This window comes from Nicotiana sylvestris, chromosome 3 (assembly GCF_000393655.2).
Source record: "Nicotiana sylvestris chromosome 3, ASM39365v2, whole genome shotgun sequence".
Taxonomy (NCBI): Eukaryota; Viridiplantae; Streptophyta; class Magnoliopsida; order Solanales; family Solanaceae; genus Nicotiana; species Nicotiana sylvestris.
Window position 1 is genome coordinate 141,845,968 of NC_091059.1, and position 16,420 is coordinate 141,862,387.

General features: G+C 37.6%; 1 pseudogene; it reads right to left on the minus strand.

Annotated features, from left to right (window-relative positions):
- Nucleotides 1–40: 40 nt before the first annotated feature.
- On the minus strand, nt 41–7,093 carry LOC104228801 (ABC transporter C family member 10-like; annotated as a pseudogene).
- Nucleotides 7,094–16,420: the final 9,327 nt, after the last annotated feature.

Consider the following 16,420-nt stretch of genomic DNA (forward strand, 5'->3'; position numbering starts at 1 on the left):
ACTGAAAAACTACTGTTACTTGTATAAGTACTATTTCCTGTTCAATTTAGTATCATCTTGTTCTTGTTTAGAGTCTCAATTTTATTTTCTGTACTCAGTGGAAAGTATCTAAGATAAGCAAGAGGAGCTAACAAGTAAGAAAGGAATCAAGAAGATTTTCTAACATGCTATTTAAATAAACAATGGTAAAGTGAAAGCACTTGTTGTTTATCCAAGTCACACTCACTACCTCCCAAGCCTTCAAGTTACATTAGCAAGCTCCTATACTTTTCTTGCTCAGTGAAACGTTTGTTTATGTTATTCCAGATTCCTTATCTTGATTAACTTCACATGCTCATGAAATACAGATGGACATTTAGCTCTCCGCTGCAGTAATGGTTGCTTGTTGGGCGTCTATAACAGTTGCATGGTTACATGGGTAGTATGTGTTTAGGCCAAAGAAGATACTGCAAACATGCAGTTATCTTCAATGAGATCCGTGGAGTGATAATGAGACCAATACTCCTTCACAAGTTGCCCGAAGAGCGAACCTTCTTGCTTCATCAGCTTCATTGTTCATCATACTCCACTAAATGCCCTGTAATCTCAAACAAAGTTAAAGTTACTACAGCTAAAACATTCTGGGATTAGCATGTTTGAAAGTCTGAACATAGTCGTCTGTAAAAGAAAACCACCAAGTCTTACCATCACTAATGGCCATAACCATCGTACAATCCATTACTGTAGGTATCCTGTGGGCAACTGTAATTACAGTACTGTTAGAAAATTCTGTCCTGATAGTTTTCTGCAATATCATATCAGTGGCATTGTCGATCGATGCAGTTGCTTCGTCAAGCACCAAAATCTTGCTTTTCCTCAAAAGAGCACGTCCCAAACAGAACAATTGCCGCTGCCCCATGCTCCAGTTTGATCCATCTTCCACAACTGAAATAACTCTACAATGGTCAACAGAAACCTACTTGGATAAAATAATCATACCTGCTGCTGGAAAACTTACCCAATGAGTCAAGCCCCTTTGCTTTTTCTTCAACTGCCTCTTTCAGCTGACATTTTGCAAGAACCTTTCCAATGGAGATGAGAATGAATGCAATGAATCAGAAGATCGCTTTGGTACAATGCACATTCTCCGTCTAGTGCAAAAGCAAAAAAAAAAAAAAAAAAAAAAAAACAAATACATAATAAGTTAACCTACCTCCCATATTTCCTCATCAGTATGCTGACATAAGGGATCCAAGTTGTATCTTACTGTTCCATTGAAGAGTGTAGGGTCCTGAGGTATAATCCCGAATTGGGACCTTAAATCATGAAGACCGATTTTAGAAATGTCAATTTCATCTATCAAAATCCTTCCACCTGCTGGTTCCACTAATCGAAATAGGGCCCCGATGAGTGTAGTCTTGCCACTCCCAGTTCGCCCAACAATACCAATCTTATGACCTCCTTCAAACGTACAAGTGATCCCCCTTAGAACAAGAGGGGAATCTTCCCTATATTTGATCTGTTTTGGAGTATACTTATCAGCATCTTGATCAGTTCTAAATACAAGAAAATTAGGGTGGTGAGAAAAAATTTACCTGCAAATCTTGAATTTCAACTTTACCCCTCGTTGGCCAATTGACTGGTGGACGGTTCTCTTTAACAATTTCAGGAGCTTCACTTGGAATGTGCATATACTGGTTAAGTCTTTCTACAGAAATTATGTAATTTGCTAGCCTGCACTGGATTTGAATGGAAGCAACAAGAGACATGTTTAAGGAAAGACCATAGGACAAAGCCATCCCAATAAATCCTGCAAAAGAATAATAGCCTGTTATTAGAAAACCTCCTGTTTAACAGCAGGCAAAAGGTTAAGGAACAATAATATAGAATCCTTTATTCGAGTCCCAAGATTAATATTTATCATGGCATACCTGAACTGAAAGTCCCTGGAGGAAGCAAAACCATGCAAAGTGCCGAGGATGCAAGAAAAGTTGCACTAATAGTTTCCAGTCGTTGAATCAACCACTCATTTGCTGCAAAATTGTGGAAAAACGGACTGGCATTTATATCAATTAGATCAAAAGTCTTCATAAAAAATCTGTCTTCCTCTTTGAATGCCCTTATAGTCACAGCTCCGGCAATAGATTCAGCAAGATGGTTGGCCACAAATGATTTGGTAGTACCATTTATCCGCATCAACACTTTGGCAGACGCATAGTAGTATTTCTGCCATGAGTAAGAGAGTTTAAAGTTTCAATTTACCAGTTACTGTTGGCACGTAAGAGAATAGTGTTGCAGAGAATTAAAGCTTTAAAATCCTACAACCTTTGCTAGAGAATCATATTTCCGAACTATTCAGTTTGGAGACATAGAGCGTAAAAGAAATGAGAAGTTAAGAATGTGTTTAACAGTAACAAATCCTGTCCTACTTTCATACAGTGGGCAGAGCCATGGAACTCAAATACAGGATGTTGAGATAAATAAAACAGTCAACTCTTACCTGCAACTGAATGGCAAGAAAAACCATTGGGATTGAGATAACCAGAACTTGCCAAGTGACAACAGTTAGCACTGTAAGATTAGCATAGAAGTTTGTGGTAGATCCAAAGGCGAAAATCAAGTTGAAAGGAACATCAAGATCAACTATACTCAAATCTGATGAGACCTGCATACACGGGTTTGGGGTAGTGGAGAGATAGCAAAAATGGTTAGGTCCATAAACATACTTAGTATCAATGTTATAGCTTGTATTTCAATGTTCATGTTTGAGCTATTTACCCTGCTAAATATCCTTCCCAAAGGTGTAGAGTCATAAAATGACATAGGAGCACGGAAAAGAGAATTTAATAGCTGAGAGAACAAGGAATTTGATGATTGCAAACTCAAAAAGACAGTCAATAGAGATCGAGATAGCAAAAACAATGTTGATACAACACCAATTAGCAAGTAAACTGCAATAAGTCTCAAAGTGCTAACTTGGGGATTATCAACATTTGCAGCCATCCAGGAGTTCTGTGATATCTGACCAACCACATATGTTATGAAGGAAAGTACAGCCATGACAAAGAAGAAGTACCCTTTGTTCTGATTTAGATACTGAAAATAAGGCTTAAATCCAGTATCTCCGACTTCTCTCTCTTCTTGCTTAATCAGCTGATCACCTACAGAGGCTATAGAATTTTTGTCAGTATCAGTTTTATGAGTTTCTCTTGAACGAGATTCCCTCCTTGATGATGGATTAACCTCTGCAACCCTTTCTGAAGCGGTCTCTTTGTGTGCATCGACCAAGTCCTGGAATTCTTTGCTCAATGCCAATAACTGATGATATGGAGCTGCATCTAGAATTTCTCCATCTGACATTAACTGCGAATAAATTAAACATATGTAAGGCCATTTCTTGTGAATATAACCATTCAATTTCAAATATCAATGTGATTTTACAGAGAATATATCAGGGATTCAAGAGTTCACTTTCTTTTTCTTCTTTAGAAAAACAAGCCATCGATAAGAAGTCATATTAGAAAGAGAAGTTCATCAAGAAAAATAACCAGAACCACATCAAAAGCAGGAAGAAAATCAACTTGGTGAGTCACAAGTAAGACGGTCTTCCCCGAGAGAGCTCTCATGACGTAATCCTGCAAAGGACCGGTTCAAATTTGAGCTTGCACGTCAGAAGAAACGATATGAAGCACAATACTATTTCTCACATTGAATAGACTACTAGCAGTGTGGGCATCTACAGCACTGAATGGATCATCCAGGAGATATATATCAGCATTATAATACAGTGCACGAGCAAGTTGAATGCGCTGCTTTTGACCACCACTAAGATTAACTCCTCTTTCACCTATTTCAGTGAGATCACCATAAGGTAGCAACTCAAGGTCTTTTAAAAGTGAACATTTTTTCAATGTTTGCTGGTATCTCTGGTTATCCTGTGGAGAACCAAACAAAATATTTTCTCGTATTGACCCCGTCTGAATCCATGCCGACTGAGAGACATAGGCCATTCTTCCATTAACTTGAACCTGCAGAACACAGAGAATCTATATAAAAGTTGGGGATATGGAATTATTTTCTTGTGCAGGACGTGAAGTTAATTACGTATGTGCTTACAGTAAACTTCCAGAACCTACTTATCATTTTCTTACCTAGCAAGGAAAACAGTAACTAACCAGTACAACTTACAGTTCCTTGGATACTTGGAACCTCTCCAAGAATTGCTGCCAGAAGAGTTGACTTTCCTGAGCCCACCTCCCCACATATAGCAATCTTCTCACCGGGTCTAACCTCCAAATTAATATTTCTCAGGGTAGGTCGAGATGGATTCTCTTCCCATGAGAGATTAGCTGATTTGATAAGTACAGCATTATGTGTACTTGCAAAGTTGTGATCCAGCCCAACGTTTGCATTTTCTAGCTCGGAGGCCTCGAGGAACTTCACAATCCTTGCAAAAGAAACCTTGGCTTGAATCACCACACCAATAACGTCAGGAATGGTTCTTATTGGATCCTGAACAATACGTAAAGTTGCTACAAAGGTGAAAACGTTGCTTGCATACAGTGGAACACGTAGGAAATAACAAGACCCAAATGTTGCAGCAGAGACCAAAACAGGTGAGGACCACAAAAGGAAGACATTATATCCCTTACTCAACTGAACGGCTGATAACCATTTCTCTTCTACTCTCCTCAAACTTTCAATTACACTCTTAAAATGAGTTTCCCACGCATATAATTTCAGAACTTTCATATTCACAAGAGCCTCTGACGTAGCCTTGAGCCTATCATCTTGTGCTACCATTAGCTTGGTCTGGAATTTATGTTGCAACTTTGCTAGCGGAGTGTTGCACAGCACAGTGAGTATAATCACTACCAAGGATGCAATAGTTGCAAGTCCGACTGTGCGGAAGAGAATGATAAGAGCAAAGCAGAGCTGGACACTGGTCGTCCAGGTCTGATGCAACCAAAAAGGAAACTCTCCAATTCGATAAGCATCCACAGTTGCATAGTTCATGATCTCGCCACTAGAATGCATCAACTTAGCAGCATTGGATAATCTTATCTGCTTCTTATAAATGGCTGATGTAAGTAAAGACCTTACTTTTAGACCAATTAGTCTGCTTCTGAAGTACCATTGCCTTTGTGACAAGGACTCCACGATCTTTGATATAAAAAGCAGAATGGCCAATAGATATCCCTCATTTTTAAAAGCTGCGTCTCCTTCAGCTACTTTAATGAACGCATTAAGAAGCAGAGGACCAGCAGAAAGAGTAGTTATTTTCAGAAGCGCAAAGAATCCTGACACAATTAGCTCCTTCCGGTGACATAACACAATTGTCTTCAAAATGGAAGGATGAGAAGAGGGATCAACTTGTTTATGTTTGTTCAGTAGATCCACATACATTAAGTAACAAGATTCAGCACGATCTGTCTCACGCAATGTGGGCATGTCTTCATCCTCAAGAGTATTGTGCTTCCCCTTCTTCATCAGTGGATTCAACCACCAAAATGACATTTTATTAAGAATCCCAGCCTTAGCAAAGGGAGTGTCGGAACTAACAGAATCACTTTTGCAGATTCCATTGGCAGCACCATTTAAGGGAGCATAAAGATCATTTGTATCTCTCTCTTCATGCTGCAGCCCCTTGTAGGTGCATAACAACAATAAGCACGCTCCTACAAAGGACAAAATATCTAGAGCTATCTTCATTGTTACCTCTTTACCAATAACAGCCGCAACGAGTGACACAGCCGCAAAAATTCCAGCAAAGACAAAGGCAAGAATTGACAAGAGCCTCAGAGGGATTCTTGAAATATGGTTCCCCCGAAGGCTTGTGGTTAAACTTACTGATAACCATGTAATTCCATGAAACAAGATTAGTAACCACCAATGCAGCGGCAATGTACTATGGGTTTTCTTCACCTGGTCAACATACAGCCAAATGAATAAGGACAAATATAGTATCCCCAGGAAACCATTAAAAATGGCAGATGCCGACTGCAAATGCGAGAACCCAGAAAAACGAGCAGGAATGTTGGTAGATTTTAGAGATGACTTGAAAAATAGAGTGAATAGGAAGAACAACAGGAGTATAACATCAAAACAAATGATCAATGCATGATTGATACAGGATGAAGGTTGTGTTGCGGAAGCCAAATGTATATAGTGTGAATAAGTCACAACTACCATACCAAAAATTATGACAGCCACCAAATAATAAATAAGACAATAAAGCAACAATAAAGGGAACACCAGAATTTACGAGGTTCAGCTAATTTTGCCTACTCCTCGGACACAACCAATATTTTATTTCACTCCAAAAATACAAGTGAAATAATACTAAAGAGAGAAGATACAAATGCCTTAAACAGATGAGAAGGCAAATGAGAGGTGTGTCTCAATCCTAAACATTAGGCCTTCTTTTATAGGGGAAAAATCCCCTCCAAACTTAACTCCCAACCAATGTGGGACTTTGGCATTTTGCCAAACTTCAACAAATCTCCACCTTGGCAAAATTCCACATTTTCAATTCTCTCTCAATAACAAATTTTGGTTGTGTCTTCATCTTCAATCTTCAGTGTTCAACAATGTTGATCAAATCCAAACAATGTTGAAACTTGACCGCAGTCACCACCTTTGTCAGCATATCAGCAGGATTCTCTGTAGTATGAATTTTCTTCACCGTGACTCCACCTTTTTCTATGACTTCTCGTACGAAATGATACCGAACATCAATGTGCTTCGTCCTTGCATGATAAACTTGGTTCTTCGCTAATTGAATAGCACTTTGACTATCACAAAAAATTGTGATACCTTTTTGTTCAACACCAAGCTCCTTTAGCAATCCTTGAAGCCAAATTGCCTCTTTCACAGCATCTGTAATAGCCATGTACTCTGCCTCTGTTGTAGACAAAGCAACTGTTGACTGCAAAGTAGACTTCCAACTAACTGGTGCCTTTGCAAAAGTAAACACATAACCAGTAGTTGATCTTCGTTTGTCCATATCACCCGCAAAATCTGAGTCACAATATCCAACTACAGACTGATTGTCTTCCTGCTCAAAAACTAACCCGACATCTACAGTATTATGAATATACCGTAGAATCCACTTCACAGCTTGCCAATGCTCCTTCCCTGGATTGTGCATATATCTGCTAATAACTCCAACAGCTTGTGAAATGTCAGGCCTTGTGCAAACCATTGCATACATCAAGCTACCAACAACATTTGTGTATGGTACCTTTGACATATACTCTCGTTCAGCTTCATCCATTGGCGACATAGTAGTACTTAGCTTAAAATGGGAAGCAAGTGGAGTACTAACTGGCTTAGTCTTGTCATCTATGCCAAAACGTTGAAGTACTCTCTTCAAATATTCCTTTTGAGATAAACAGAGTTTCTTTGAACGTCTATCTCTAATTATCTCCATGCCAAGAATTTTCTTTGCCTCACCCAAATCCTTCATCTCGAACTCCTTCTTCAGTTGAATCTTCAACTTATCAATTTCTTCCAAATTCTTGGAAGCTATCAACATATCATCAACATATAGGAGAAGATATACAAAGGAACCATCTTTAAGCTTGTGCAAATACACACAATGATCGTATTTGCTTCTCTTGTACCCTTGCCGCAACATAAACTCGTCAAATCGCTTGTACCATTGTCTAGAAGATTGTTTCAATCCGTACAACGATTTTTCAAGTTTGCACACCATATTTTCTTTTCCAGCAACTTTGAATCCTTCTGGCTGAGTCATGTAGATTTCCTCCTCCAAGTTTCCATGTAAAAACGCAGTTTTTACATCCATTTGAACTAGTTCCAAATCCAATTGTGCTACCAAAGCCAACATAATTCTAATGGAGGAATGTTTTACAACTGGAGAAAACACTTCATTGTAATCAATTCCCTCCTTTTGAGCATATCCTTTGGCCACCAATCTTGCTTTGTAGCGAACATCTAATTGGTTAGGAAATCCTTCTTTCTTTGCAAATACCCATTTGCACCCAATTGCTTTCTTTCCCTTCGGGAGATTGGCCAATCTCCATGTATGATTCTGATGAAGGGACTGTATTTCATCATTCATGGCAATCCTCCACTTATCTTCTTCTGAACTTTGGACAGCGTCTTTGTAAGTAGTAGGAACATCATCAGCTACAATTGAGGTTGCACAAGCAACCGTCTCTATGAGACGAACAGGTTTCGTTATTGTTCTTTTTGGCCTGCTGGTTGCTATTGATTCAAGTTGTTGTTGAGATTCCTGAGTTGGAATCTCCTCTACTGGCTCTCCTTCCAGAGGGTAATCTTCATTTGTTTCCTCCTCTGCTTCTTGTGTAGGAAAAATAAATTTTCCCTCAAACTCCACCTGCTTAGAAGCACCTTCATTTTGTTTGGTATCTTCTTGTTACCTTATTTACCATAGCAAATTCATCAAAGGTAACATCTCTGCTGAACATTACTTTCTTTGTCATAGGACACCATAAGCGATATCCTTTGACTCCAGAAGTAATTCCCATAAAAATAGCCTTCTTTGCCCTTGGATCCAATTTTGACTCCGTCACATGATAATATGCAGTTGAGCCAAACACGTGCAAAGAGTTATAATCTACAGCAGGTTTTCCGTACCATTTTTCAAATGGTGTTTTGCCATCAATAGCAGCAGATGGTAGACGATTAATGAGGTGGCATGCATATGTAATTGCCTCAGCCCAAAATTCTTTGCCCAAGCCAGCATTGGACAACATACACCGTACCTTCTCCAGCAAGGTCCGGTTCATACGTTCTGCCACTCCATTCTGTTGTGGTGTATGTCTAACAGTGAAGTGTCGGATGATGCCATCATTTTCACAGACCTTATTGAAATGATCATTTTTGTATTCACCTCCATTGTCTGTGCGAATACACTTGATTCTCCTGCCTGTCTGATTCTCCACCATCATCTTCCATTTGAGAAAAATTCCCAACACTTCATCTTTGCTCTTCATTGTATACACCCATACTCTTCGGGAAAAATCATCAACAAAGGTTACAAAATAGTGCTTCCCACCCAATGAAGGTGTTTTGGAAGGACCCCAAACATCAGAGTGTACATAATCCAAAATGCCTTTAGTATTATGGATCGCTGTACCAAATTTAACCCTTGTCTGTTTCCCTTTAACACAATGCTCACAAAACTCCAAGTTGCAAGCCTTTACTCCTTTTAACAATCCTTGATCTGATAGAGTTTTCAAGGATTTTCCTCCAGCATGTCCCAAGCGCATGTGCCATAGCTTGGTTGCTTCTGCCTCTTTGTCGTCACTGGATGTTACTGTCGCTGTCCCAATAACTGTACTGCCACGATAGCGGTACATATTATTATTCTTCCGATTAGCCTTCATTACCACTAGTGCACCGGAGCATACTCTCATCACTCCATTTTCTGCAATGATTTTGAACCCTTTTGATTCTAGGGCTCCCACAGAGATGAGATTCTTCTTCAAATCCGGTACATATCGAACATCTATCAATGTTCTGATCATTCCATCATGGTTCCTTAATCGTATTGAACCAATGTCATATGAGGTAAGAGGGCTGTTATCCGCTGTGTGGATGACTCCATATTCTCCTTCTTGAAATTCCACGAACCAGTCCCTATTGGGACACATATGATAGCTACAAGCCGAGTCCATCAACCATATGTCTGATGATGTTGATGACTCTGTTGTAACTAATGAGAAGTCTGAATCATCACAATCAGCTACATTTGAATCCATAATAGCCTTTCCATTGTTATGTTTGGCCTTATTCTTCAACTTCGGACAGTCTTTCTTCCAGTGCCCTTTTTCTCGACAAAAGGCACATTCATCTTTGCTGGGTCTGGATCTTGACTTGGATCTTCCCTTCTTTGTCCTCGTTTGATTTTGAGGACGACCCCTCACAAACAGTGCTTCTCCTTCTCCGCCCTTCTGTTTTTCTCGCTTTCTTTGTTCATAGCTGTACAAAGCTGAACAAACTTCTCTGAGAGAAATTTCGTCATTTCCATGGAGTAGAGTAGTTTCAAGGTGCTCGTACTCATCAGGAAGTGACGCCAACAACATTAAGGCCAAGTCACCATCATCATAAGTTGTATCCATATTTTGCAAATCTGTGACCAACTTATTGAAACTGGTGATATGTTCATTCATCGTGGTACCAGGAACATAGGTGAAGTGAAACAGTCTCTTCTTCATGTACAATTTATTTTGACTGTTTTTCTTCAAAAATTTATCCTCCAGTGCTTTCCATAATTTACTTGCAGAAGTTTCCTTTGTGTATGGATATTTCTGCTCTCTAGCAAGGTAGGATCGAATGGTACCGCAAGCAACACGGTTGATAATTCTCCAATCTTCTTCTCCAATAACATCTGGTTTCTTTTCTTCAATGGCCAGATCTAGCCCTTGTTGAAAAAGGACATCTAGAACCTCGCCTTGCCACATCCCAAAATGTCCGGACCCGTCAAATATTTCGACCGCAAATTTCGCATTTGACACAATTCTTGTCATAAGCGAAGATGCCAATGATGGCGTATTGTTGACACTTGATGTAGATTCTTCTTGTTTATTGTCCCCCATATTTGACACAAATATTATTTAATAGCTGACGACACAAATCAAGATTATTTCCTTTCTGATGTAGAAGATCAGACTAAGCTGCAACTACAGAGCATACTCAGACAGAACCTTGACTCAGTTACCAAGATAAATCTTTTCTGATGTGGAAGATCAGACTATGCTGCAACCACAGAGCATACTAAGACAGTACCTTGGCTCTGATACCAATTGTTGCGGAAGCCAAATGTATATAGTGTGAATAAGTCACAACTACTATACCAAAAATTATGACAGCCACCAAATAATAAATAAGACAATAAAGCAACAATAAAGGGAACACCAGAATTTACGAGGTTCGGCTAATTTTGCCTACTCCTCGGACACAACCAATATTTTATTTCACTCCAAAAATACAAGTGAAATAATACTAAAGAGAGAAGATACAAATGCCTTAAACAGATGAGAAGGCAAATGAGAGGTGTGTCTCAATCCTAAACATTAGGCCTTCTTTTATAGGGGAAAAATCCCCTCCAAACTTAACTCCCAACCAATGTGGGACTTTGGCATTTTGCCAAACTTCAACAGGTTGTGCCATGGACATCCAATCAGTACTGCAATCGTAATCCATGCAATGGGAAAATTCAATTCCTGTTATCAAGAAAAGTATTAACAAGATCAGACTTCTGAAGAGACATTCCAGTGGGGTGAAAAAAGTATAGAAATTGTATGGTTAAGAATTATTGAAAGGCACAACTTTAGAACCAATCATTTCAACAAACTAGGTTGCAAGCAGTTGTCAAGATGCTCAAAATTAACTCGATGCCTTAATATATTTCTTGTTTTATGATGGTGGTGTCCGATCCAGCTTGCGCGCTTTAATTTGTTGTATATGTCGTCATAAATTTGTATACAGATAAACATATAAATATGACCATTACTACATCCACAGACTACACTACTCAACTAATCTTTCACCAATGCTAGACAGTGAAATATAACAAAAATAAAAGCCGAATACATCGACAGCCCCATAAACTTGCCAGTATATTTCCTTTAGAAACTCGTACTAAGAAATGTTCCAATTAAGCACCGAAACCCATCACAAAGTATGCCTATTAGACAATTCCCACTCAAACGTTATAAAGTGCAGCAAGAATTTCTGGATTACTTTATGTAATATTGACTGTTTTTTGGTTTCTTGACTTGTTGGAACAAATTAATGTTGGTACTAATCTATATAATGTTGGACAAACTGTTTGTTGGGTGTGCAAACAAAGTACCACATAGGTAGCTGAAAAGATTGGAAATCTACATATAATTAGGTGCATGGATCTCTTGATAGTGTGAGGTCCTTTTGGGAAATCCATACGAGTTTGGCCCAGAGCGGACAATATCACACCATGTTAAGAGTATCATTGGGCTGGCTTAGCCCAACAATTGGTATAAAAGCCCAGGTTTGGCGGGACGAGTATGAAGATTGCAGAGTGATGACATGGGGCTCGGTTTTCTTCCCCTCACGAGCTTAGAGATGCACATAGACAAGAAGAAGCTAGTTGTAATGGGTTCAGGTGCTTAATTGAACCAGGCTTTAGTTCGAGTGTCCAAATGAAATATACTGCCAAATTTAAAGGGCTTTCAATATATTCTGCAAAAAATAAAACTGAAAGAGAGAACGGTTTCAAGAGACCAGGGAACCGTTACTTGGTGCTCTACTCAGCATAAGATATAGTAATAAAAGATGAGACCAAGCCAAAGAAAAGAAAATGAAAGAACCAAAAGCCGGCAAACTAGAGTAAACAAAAAGTTGAAGACGGTAAAAAGGACTAACCAAAATAGCAGAAGGTGGATGACAAAAACGCTGCGAGTCTTGGAAATGCCACCAACAGAAAACAATATAATCCTTAAAACCCACAAGTAATGTCGTTCATCTTTAAAACTCAGAGCTAGTAATAAGACAGAGGAAAAGATGAAAGGGCGGGTGATTATTTTGGATGGCATAGTACTACACTTTTGGTTGGCCTTAGTAACTAAACATCTATTACCAACAAAAAAAAATAAATAAATAAATAAACTAAGCTTTAAAAGATCCCCCTTTTTGTCTTATAATCATCACTTAGGTGTTACGTCAAACACCTAGGAGGTAATAAAAACAATCAATCCGTTTCATAAGCCCAAGTCAAAAAATGAATTGTATAGTGGATCATAATTTGCGGTTTACTCAACATGCAACAACACAAACGCCTTGGCGTATAGGGACAAACTCCATTAGTTCTATTGAATGAGTTGACCAAAGAATACATATTTTATGTTACGTTCACAGATGCTCTGTTGTCCTAATATCTTTATTTCCTCTGCGCGAACTTTTCCACTAATCCAGTTTTTGCAAAGACAGTTCACGCTAATTTAGCGCTGTGATGAACAACACAAGGCATTATATGTGAGTTTTTGACCAATATTGTCCCTTATCTTTGAGGATAGGCTTATTTTGGTCTCTTAAATATAACTTTGTGCATATTTAGTCCCTTAAGTATGCTAAAGTGGAGCATCATTAGTTTCACTGACAAAATGTGTTCAAAAACTAACGGTGTTAACCAACTCTGATTCATGAAACAAATCTCCGCTCTAAAGCAAAACTTTTTCTCTCCTTTTATTGGATAACATAAATTATCATTTTAATTCCTCATTTTTAAATAATGTCTTCTAAAATTTTGATTTTAAAAATGTATAATATTTGTATATTATTTTGTATATATATACATTTTGTATGTTAATATACAAAAATTATACAAATTTTATATACTTTTTCGGCTACCAGATATAAATAGTTTCTGGCGCCGGCTAAAAATGAGAATACAATCTCGTTATTCGTTTGCTTTAATAGTATGCCTGGAAGTGATCTTGGCAACTCTATTTTTTTCAAATTTTAACTTTATTTTTTTTTTTTGGAAAAATCAACCAAAATTTTTAAAAGTAAAAGTTTTTGCATTAAAGTCTTAAATTCATCAACTCTGTACTATTAGTGGATGTTGGTTTATAAAATATTTTCGATAAGTAAATTAAAAAGACGGTGAGTACCGAAACTGACCCCGTAATTGATTTTGGACAGATTCTGCCAGTGAGACTAAATGTGCTCCACTTTAGCATACTTAAAGGATTAAATATGCTCAGGTTATATTTGAGGGACCTAAATAGACCTACTCTCAAAGATAAGGGATAATATTGGTCAAAAACTCCGTTGTGTATGGTCATCTTATTCAAGAAGAAAATTAGTTACTGTGTTTTGAAAATACACTCTTTTTTGGGATGCTCGTGATAATTAATGTCCGAATTCTCCGAATAATTTCTATTCTCTACATAATTTAGCTTGTAAAAAGATTAAATAAAAGTACGAAAGGATATAACACCTAAAGTTATGGTCAAACACATTAGTTACTTTGTTTTGAAAATACACCATTTTGGGATGCTATGAGTAGTGGTTCTCTTTTCTTATCCAACACCCTCATTATATATAGTAGCTTAAACAAGCAAGGGAAAGAAAAAATTAGCTTATTTTTCCCTCTTTCCACTTAGCTTCTTTACCCCCGGAACTGAGAAAGAAAATAAGAACCAATTCAAATAATAAGTGGGCGTTTGGACATAAGAATTGTAAAATTTCAAAAAAAAAAAAAAGAATTCAAGTGAAAATGGTATTTGAAAATTAGAGTTGTGTTTGGACATGAATATAATTTTGGGTTATTTTTGAAGTTTTGTGAGTGATCTGAGTGAAAAATTTGAAAAACAGTTTTTTGGAATTTTTCAAATTTTCGAAAAATTCTTTTTAAAATGCATTTTCAAGTGAAAATTATATTGGAATTTTATGACCAAATCTAATTTCGCAAAAAAAAAGTGAAAAAATTCCAAACGAGCTCTAAACAGAGTGATTGTTTTCAATTATGATGGCACAGGAATCAATAGTAGTAGTCCTATATTGTAATTCATGATTCATGAACTAAGTAATGAAGTGAAGCACTAGAGTTATTCAAGCAACTCTAATGAGTAACGTTTCGCATGAGTTATTTTTGAAGGGATCTGTTGAGAGAAATGTCAAGTTTAAATTTCATAGTCATTTATAGGAAACATTGTTCACTTTCATAAGTCCCCCGGCTGAAGCTCATCCGCTTGTATTGCTTTTTTGTCGTACAGTTACAAAATTGATAAGAGCAAGAATTTTAGGCTAGTTTTCACACTGTTTGTAGACAATTATTCATATGGTCAGATGTCTAGGGTTATTTCTTTTGCTTGTTTAAGCTTTTCTGGAGAAGTCATGTTTACTGTTTTCATTGATATTTTGCATTACACAGGTTTGCCGATGCAGCATTGAAGTTTTCTTCTTCAATCTTTTCATTTTCGGGGAACTCATTCAAATTGGTTGACAGCAAATTAAAAGTGGTTCTATATAGGGTCTAGTAAAGATCAGGAAGGCTTTGGATTTGCCTCCATCCGAGGACAAAGAAAAAGCTTCTACCAAACGTAAGTGTTTCTTTATTTGTTTGATTCCACCCTCTTGTCCCAGTATTACTAGTTATGGAATTGCTTGTCTCTTTAATAGCGACTGAAAAAATTACTATGGCTGATTAGTTATTAATAGTAGCATATCTGTGTAATGTGATGGCAGGCCAGGAACACGTGTTTTAGCCGCATTTTACACTCCAATTACTACACTTTGAGCGTGTTTGAACTTAAATAATGGTGATTTGCACTTATTATGTGTTTTATGATTTGTAGGAGATGATTCCGAGTTAACAAGTTGTTCTGGAGTTAAATCGAATAATTTAGAGCTTTGAAATCTGAGTAAAATCCCAAGGAACTAAACAGGATCGCATTCGGGGCTCGTGGACCGGCGTTGCATACGAAAGTTGGAAGAAAGCGCAAGGGTTAGAGCAAAATGTACTAGTGTGTCGCATAAGTTGTGGCATGGAGCAACGCATTAATACAAAAGTTCGTCAAAAATTTGAGAAGTTTAGAGACTTGTAGTTTTTGGGTCCGACAAAAAAATACACTAGTGCGACGCATAGCGCATGGCATAGTGCGATGCATTAGTACAAAAGTTTGTCAGATAAGCTAAGTTTAGAGAGTTTACAACCGAGTAAAATGCACTAATGCGACGCACCATGCGCTGTGCGACGCATGAAGTGTAAAATGTTTGCAAGTTTTCCCACTTCAGCTCAAAGAGAGTAGTTTCGTCCGGGTTCGTTCCTACTTTATATAAATACACTGGAAATACGTTTTTTGAAGGGACTTTTGACCTACGGAAGATTGGAAGAGCATTGGAGACTCAAAGCACAAGGAATCATCATTCTTTCCTCAACTCAACACCCGAGTTTGGATTGATTCATGTTTTATTATTATTCAACTTTATTTGTGAATAATTTCTCCATGAATATGGAGTAGTTTACCTTAAGGTTTGACGGATATGGTGTTTTGATTGATATTTGTGGGTTTCAACTCTAGTTCTTTGCTTGAATTCGTTTATGGAGCTTTGAATTGATTGCAACTTTATTCACCAGTTTATTTAATCGAAAGAGGAATATTCTGGTGATTATCTTTGCATTATTTTGTTTGGTTTAATTTAGTGATTATTTTAAGTAATCGAAAGAGCTTGTTGAATTGTTGATTAAATCAAATTAGGAAAATGTTCAAGAGATATTTTCCTGAATATTAATCCATTAATGCATGCTTGCATATGTTCACAGTGCTTATATTAGTTCGCCTCGTAAAGTTAAGATTTAATCGAGAGAGAAGTCTTGACTACACATTTGAACTAATCATCGAGTGAATTCGTGAGAATCATTAGAATTTAGAGTGAATTGAACTAGAGTTGGATCCCAAATAGC